Here is a 7,500-nt window from a genome sequence, read left to right on the forward strand (position 1 = left end):
AATAACACCCTAAATCGGTGCGCCGAAGGGCTGGAATAACACCCTAAATCGGGCGCCGAAGGGTTGGAATAACACCCTAAATCGGGCGCCGAAGGGCTGGAATAACACCCTAAATCGGGCACCGAAGGGTTGGGAATCACCCTAAATCGGTCGCCGGAGGTAAAAGGTCCAAGGGACCATGGTTCCGAGGGTCTTCACATCCCTCAAACGTGTCCGTTTCACGTTTCCTAATCGGATCCTGAGCAGTTTGCCACCACCGCGATTCTCTAGGACCATGGAAGTCCTGTTGTCAAAAGTCAGGTTTCTCAAATCGCGCCCGGTACCTGTCTGGTCCACCCACCAGGAGTGTGTCATCGCCGGACAGGCCGAATTATCGAAAAAAGGCGTGTCAATCGATAGATTTCAATGTGCTCCGATTTTTTGCCAAAAGTTTGTGGACACTAAAACCGTTTAAAACGTTAATAAACACAAAAAATACAACTCCAATCTGGTTGAGGTTTTTTTTGCACGAAAGGGTACAAATAGACGAACATTTTCATCTAATTATAACCGTTTTTCTATAAAACATTTAATAGAAAATCGTGTTTTAATGTTTTGGGGAAAAAATCACTTGCCTGTACAATAGATTCCTATGGTTCCGAAATTTTTTTTACAGTGGATAACTGTTGACCATCACGAGAGAGGGTATGAGCCAAAATTTGGGGCATCTAGCCCATCGGGAATTATGTTTTATCATTATTTCAAGATTTCGGGAATTGGTCGAAAAAGTGACAGAGTGCCACTGCCGTGCACCCTGGTATTATTTTTGGGTTACCAGGTGCATATTTTTATTAATGGTTTTAAATGATTTTAGATTAGGCTACATACCTCAATACCCTATATGGAACAACCATACTACGGACCCAAGTCAGTTGGGGCCGGCCTGAGTGATTTATGAAGCTTTTAAAAAATGTTTGTACTCATCCTCCCTTCTGTGCACCTGGTATTATTTTTGGGTTACCAGGTGCTCCTATTGAAATCGAATGAGTGCACCTGGTATTATTTTTGGGTTACCAGGTGCTGCTATTGAAATCGAATGAAAATGATTTTAAATGCCTGCAGACACCCATGCCCGCTATGGGAGCACCATACTATGGGCACAAGTCAGTGGGGGCCGGCCTGAGGGATTTATGGAGCTTTTCAAAAAAGGTCCGAAAATATTCTATGTTGAAACTACTCAGGAAAACGGCTAAGTGCCCTCTCTTTGGGTTACCAGGTGCTCCTATTCTAATCGAATGAAAATGGAATTTAAATGACCTGCAGACACCCATGCCCGCTATGGGAGCACCATACTATGGGCACAAGTCAGTGGCACCGGCCTAAGGGATTTATGGAGCTTTTATATAAAATGTCTGTACTCATCCTCCCCTCCGTTGCACCTGGCTATTATTTTTGGCTTTACCAGGTGCTCCTATTCTAATCGAATGAAAATGAATTTAAATGACCTGCAGACACCCATGCCCGCTATGGGAGCACCATACTATGGGCACAAGTCAGTGGGCACCGGCTTAGGGATTTATGGAGCTTTTCAAAAATACGGTCCTGAATACTTTCTATGTTGAACTACTCAGGAAAAACGACAGAGTGCCACTTTTTGGGTTACCAGGTGCCCCTATTTAAATCGAATGAAAACGAATCTAAATGACCTGCAGGACACCCGATCGCCCGCTATGGGAGCACCATACTACGGGCACAAGTCAGTAGGCACCGGCCTAAGGGATTTATGGAGCTTTTATATAAAAGGTCTGTCCGCATCCTCACTCCTGACCAGCCACCTTTATGGTTTATTTGGGTTTACCAGGTGCTGCCCTTACATTGAAATCGAATGAAAATGACTTTAAGGGCCTGCCCACACCCATCGCCCGCTATGGGAGCACCATACTACGGGCACCAAGTCAGTAGGCACCGGCCTAAGGGATTTATGGAGCTTTTAATAAAAAGTCCTGAATACTTTCTACCATGTTGAACTTATTCAGGAAAAACGGACAGAGTGCCCTCTTTTTCTGGGTTACCAGGTGCCCCTATTTAAATCGAATGAAAACTGACTTTAAGGGCCTGCCCACGGCCCATGGACCGCTATGGGAGCCACCATTAGCTAAGGGGTACAAGTCAGTAGGCACCGGCCTAAGGGATTTATGGAGCTTTTCAAAATTAGTCCGAAAATATTCTATGTTGAACTATTCAGGAAAAACGACAGAGTGCCCTCTTTTTGGGTTACCAGGTGCCGCTATTGAAATCGAATGAAAATGACTTTTAAGGGCCTGCCCACACCCATGCCCGATATGGGAGCACCATAGTAGGGGTCCAAGTCAGTAGGCACCGGCCTAAGGGATTTATGGAGCTTTTAAAAAGTCCGAAAATATTCTATGTTGCTATTCAAAACGACGACCCCTTTTTGGGTTACCAGGTGCCGCTATTGAAATCGAATGAAAATGACTTTTAAGGGCCTGCCCACGCCCATGCCCGATATGGGAGCACCATAGTAGGGGTCCAAGTCAGTAGGCACCGGCCTAAGGGATTTATGGAGCTTTTCAAAAAAAGTCCGAAAATATTCTATGTTGAATTATTCAGGAAAAACGACAGAGTGCCCTCTTTTTGGGTTACCAGGTGCCGCTATTGAAATCGAATGAAAATGACTTTTAAGGGCCTGCCCACGCCCATGCCCGATATGGGAGCACCATAGTAGGGGTCCAAGTCAGTAGGCACCGGCCTAAGGGATTTATGGAGCTTTTCAAAAAAAGTCCGAAAATATTCTATGTTGAATTATTCAGGAAAAACGACAGAGTGCCCTCTTTTTGGGTTACCAGGTGCCCCTATTGAAATCGAATGAAAACGACTTTTAAGGGCCTGCCCACGCCCATGCCCGATATGGGAGCACCATAGTAGGGGTCCAAGTCAGTAGGCACCGGCCTAAGGGATTTATGGAGCTTTTAAAAAAAAAATATTCTATGTTGATTCAAACGACAGAGTGCCCTCTTTTTGGGTTACCAGGTGCCGCTATTGAAATCGAATGAAAACGACTTTTAAGGGCCTGCCCACACCCATGCCCGATATGGGAGCACCATAGTAGGGGTCCAAGTCAGTAGGCACCGGCCTAAGGGATTTATGGAGCTTTTCAAAAAAAGTCCGAAAATATTCTATGTTGAACTATTCAGGAAAAACGACAGAGTGCCCTCTTTTTGGGTTACCAGGTGCCGCTATTGAAATCGAATGAAAATGACTTTTAAGGGCCTGCCCACGCCCATGCCCGATATGGGAGCACCATAGTAGGGGTCCAAGTCAGTAGGCACCGGCCTAAGGGATTTATGGAGCTTTTCAAAAAAAGTCCGAAAATATTCTATGTTGAAATTCAGGAAAAACGACAGAGTGCCCTCTTTTTGGGTTACCAGGTGCCCCTATTGAAATCGAATGAAAACGACTTTTAAGGGCCTGCCCACGCCCATGCCCGATATGGGAGCACCATAGTAGGGGTCCAAGTCAGTAGGCACCGGCCTAAGGGATTTATGGAGCTTTTCAAAAAAGTAAAATATTCTATGTTGAACTATTCAGGAAAAACGACAGACCCTCTTTTTGGGTTACCAGGTGCCGCTATTGAAATCGAATGAAAACGACTTTTAAGGGCCTGCCCACGCCCATGCCCGATATGGGAGCACCATAGTAGGGGTCCAAGTCAGTAGGCACCGGCCTAAGGGATTTATGGAGCTTTTCAAAAAAAGTCCGAAAATATTCTATGTTGAACTATTCAGGAAAAACGACAGAGTGCCCTCTTTTTGGGTTACCAGGTGCCGCTATTGAAATCGAATGAAAATGACTTTTAAGGGCCTGCCCACGCCCATGCCCGATATGGGAGCACCATAGTAGGGGTCCAAGTCAGTAGGCACCGGCCTAAGGGATTTATGGAGCTTTTCAAAAAAAGTCCGAAAATATTCTATGTTGAATTATTCAGGAAAAACGACAGAGTGCCCTCTTTTTGGGTTACCAGGTGCCCCTATTGAAATCGAATGAAAACGACTTTTAAGGGCCTGCCCACGCCCATGCCCGATATGGGAGCACCATAGTAGGGGTCCAAGTCAGTAGGCACCGGCCTAAGGGATTTATGGAGCTTTTAAAAAAAAATATTCTATGTTGATTCAAACGACAGACCCTTTTTTGGGTTACCAGGTGCCGCTATTGAAATCGAATGAAAATGACTTTTAAGGGCCTGCCCACGCCCATGCCCGATATGGGAGCACCATAGTAGGGGTCCAAGTCAGTAGGCACCGGCCTAAGGGATTTATGGAGCTTTTCAAAAAAAGTCCGAAAATATTCTATGTTGAATTATTCAGGAAAAACGACAGAGTGCCCTCTTTTTGGGTTACCAGGTGCCCCTATTGAAATCGAATGAAAACGACTTTTAAGGGCCTGCCCACGCCCATGCCCGATATGGGAGCACCATAGTAGGGGTCCAAGTCAGTAGGCACCGGCCTAAGGGATTTATGGAGCTTTTCAAAAAAAGTCCGAAAATATTCTATGTTGAACTATTCAGGAAAAACGACAGAGTGCCCTCTTTTTGGGTTACCAGGTGCCGCTATTGAAATCGAATGAAAATGACTTTTAAGGGCCTGCCCACACCCATGCCCGATATGGGAGCACCATAGTAGGGGTCCAAGTCAGTAGGCACCGGCCTAAGGGATTTATGGAGCTTTTCAAAAAAAGTCTGTGAATATTCAGGAAACGACACCCTTTTTTGGGTTACCAGGTGCCCCTATTGAAATCGAATGAAAACGACTTTTAAGGGCCTGCCCACCCATGCCCGATATGGGAGCACCATAGTAGGGGCCAAGTCAGTAGGCACCGGCCTAAGGGATTTATGGAGCTTTTAAAAAATAAGGTCTGTACTCATCCTCCCTCCGTGCACCTGGTATTATTTTTGGGTTACCAGGTGCTCCTATTGAAATCGAATGAGTGCACCTGGTATTATTTTTGGGTTACTAGGTGCTCCTATTGAAATAGAATGAAAATGACACACAAAGACAAGGATTAATTGCAAAAATATTATATTTATTTTGAGTTCTTCATTGATTGATTTGTCTCTCAATTAATGTCCGAGCTTGGCTTGCGTTACGAGGCAAATTATGGTAACGGTAGTAACGTGACTGTGTTTCCAGAGAGTGACACATATGGTCAGCCACAGTTCCCCGGTCTGTAACCGACCCATGGTTAAAGTTCAGTGTTGCAATGCTTCGTCGAATTGTTCCAAATGTCACTTTACTTCCAATGCCGAACTCTGCAAAAATCTTTCCCACAAATGCACAGAGATTAAGGTATGGTTTCCGCAGGATGTGAAAAAGAAGAGTGTTGTGTCTGGGGTAATTCCACTCAGATGAGGCCGGATCGCATGGAATTGTTTAAGCCAAGTGTATTCCTCCTGCGATAGAACTATTCTGCACTCCCCGAAGCTGGAGTTCGTTTTGTGGCTTGCAACGCACATCTGATAACCCCCACTTCCAAGGATACTTCTGTAAAATCACTCTCACTGAACATGGTGACTGGGGATCGTCGAGTGCCATTAAATATGGCCAACCGGCTGGACATGAGAGCCGCAAACCTGCGTCTGTCAGAGGAGGTGGCTCGCACTTCCAGCCTACTGAGAACAGCAGGAATAGATTGATTACTTAACTCAACAAATCGGTTTAAATCAGCAGCGCTGAGCACCTCGTCCCTGCAGCGTCTGCGAAATTGTGCCTTGTGCGTTGCCTGACTCTGCCTAGAACTCCTGTCCATCTTTGCAAAGCATAGTAACATTTTTCGAATCATACTGACTTCACATTGCATATTTTGCGGCCGAACTCTATAAGATATTTCAGGAAACTTCGAACATCGGATCGGTACATTTTTAACGTGGATGGTGCCAAACCACGGCCTTCAATCTGCCCATACCAGTCATACACACGCATGTAGCTGTCCAGAAAACACAGTCCTTCATCGAGTTTGCCCTCGGACATAATGTAGAGGAATTCCCGTACTCGGGACAGACTGCTGCGACTATTATCAATGCGTTTAACCGAAGGGTTGATACCATTAGTAAAGGTCGCATAGTCTTTAAAAATTAGAGTATTCCAACCTTGATTCATTGGCGACACACCGGCGTCTTCATCACTGTCGGAGTTGGTGGATGTCGACACGACGCAGGCTTGCTCCCTCGGTTCCGGGCGTTGTTCACCACCGATAGGACTGGTTGACTGCACCGCCGACTGCTCACTCTCGCCACTCAGTTGCTTCTCCGGGGAACAATCGCTGTCAACAGACTGCATAAACCCAGAGTCGTCACCGGGCTCCAGCCGCTGTTCAATGTCGTTGTTAGGCAGCTCTATATCAGTCGAAACCCGGCTAGATTGCACAGCGTGCTTCCATGATAACGTCTTAATCTTAAGTCCATGGACAGTCTTAAAATGTTTGTCGAGCCGCGCGATATGCGTCTTGGTACAAAGTCCACAGTCATGTCGTTGTTTGCTGTACATAGCTTCTCTCTCCTGCCTGCCTTCCTCCGTGTATGTTTGTGTCTGCCAAGAAGCCGAACTCTAATCATGGGTCCTAATTATAGCCAGGTGTGGATACAGGCGTGGCATTGTTAATTGGACTGGAGGGAAATTGAAAGGCCAAGGCCACCTAGTTTCCGCTATACTCCCATGAGTGTGCTTGGCTCAGTGTGTAGAGCCCCCGACTATCACTCAGGAGACCGGGGTTCGAGACCCAGGTGAGGCACACTAATTGCTCTCATTTTACCCCCCCTAAAGAAGGTCTTGAAAGGCCAAGGCAACCTAGTTTCCGCTATACTCCCATGAGTGTGCTTGGCTCAGTGTGTAGAGCCCCCGACTATCACTCAGGAGACCGGGGTTCGAGACCCAGGTGAGGCACACTAATTGCCCTCATTTTACCCCCCCTAAAGAAGGTCTTGAAAGGCCAAGGCAACCTAGTTTCCGCTATACTCCCATGAGTGTGCTTGGCTCAGTGTGTAGAGCCCCCGACTATCACTCAGGAGACCGGGGTTCGAGACCCAGGTGAGGCACACTAATTGCTCTCATTTTACCCCCCCTAAAGAAGGTCTTGAAAGGCCAAGGCAACCTAGTTTCTGCTAAACTCCCAGGACACTGATGGCGGTGGTACAGCACCGAACGACCTAAGCCAGCGATCATGTTCGAGGCTGTTCGAGTCCCATGTGACGGGAACTCACTGCTCTCATTTTACCCCCCTAAAGAAGGTCTTGAAAGGCCAAGGCAACTAGTTTCTGCTCTACTCCCAGGAGTGTGCTTGGCTCAGTGTGTAGAGCGCCCGACTATCACTCAGGAGATCGGGGTTCGAGACCCAGGTGAGGCACACTAATTGCTCTCATTTTACCCCCCTAAAGAAGGTCTTGAAAGGCCAAGGCAACCTAGTTTCTGCTCTACTCCCAGGAGTGTGCTTGGCTCAGTGTGTAGAGCG

The sequence above is a fragment of the Salvelinus namaycush genome, unplaced genomic scaffold (genome assembly GCF_016432855.1).
Source record: "Salvelinus namaycush isolate Seneca unplaced genomic scaffold, SaNama_1.0 Scaffold3847, whole genome shotgun sequence".
Taxonomy (NCBI): domain Eukaryota; kingdom Metazoa; phylum Chordata; class Actinopteri; order Salmoniformes; family Salmonidae; genus Salvelinus; species Salvelinus namaycush.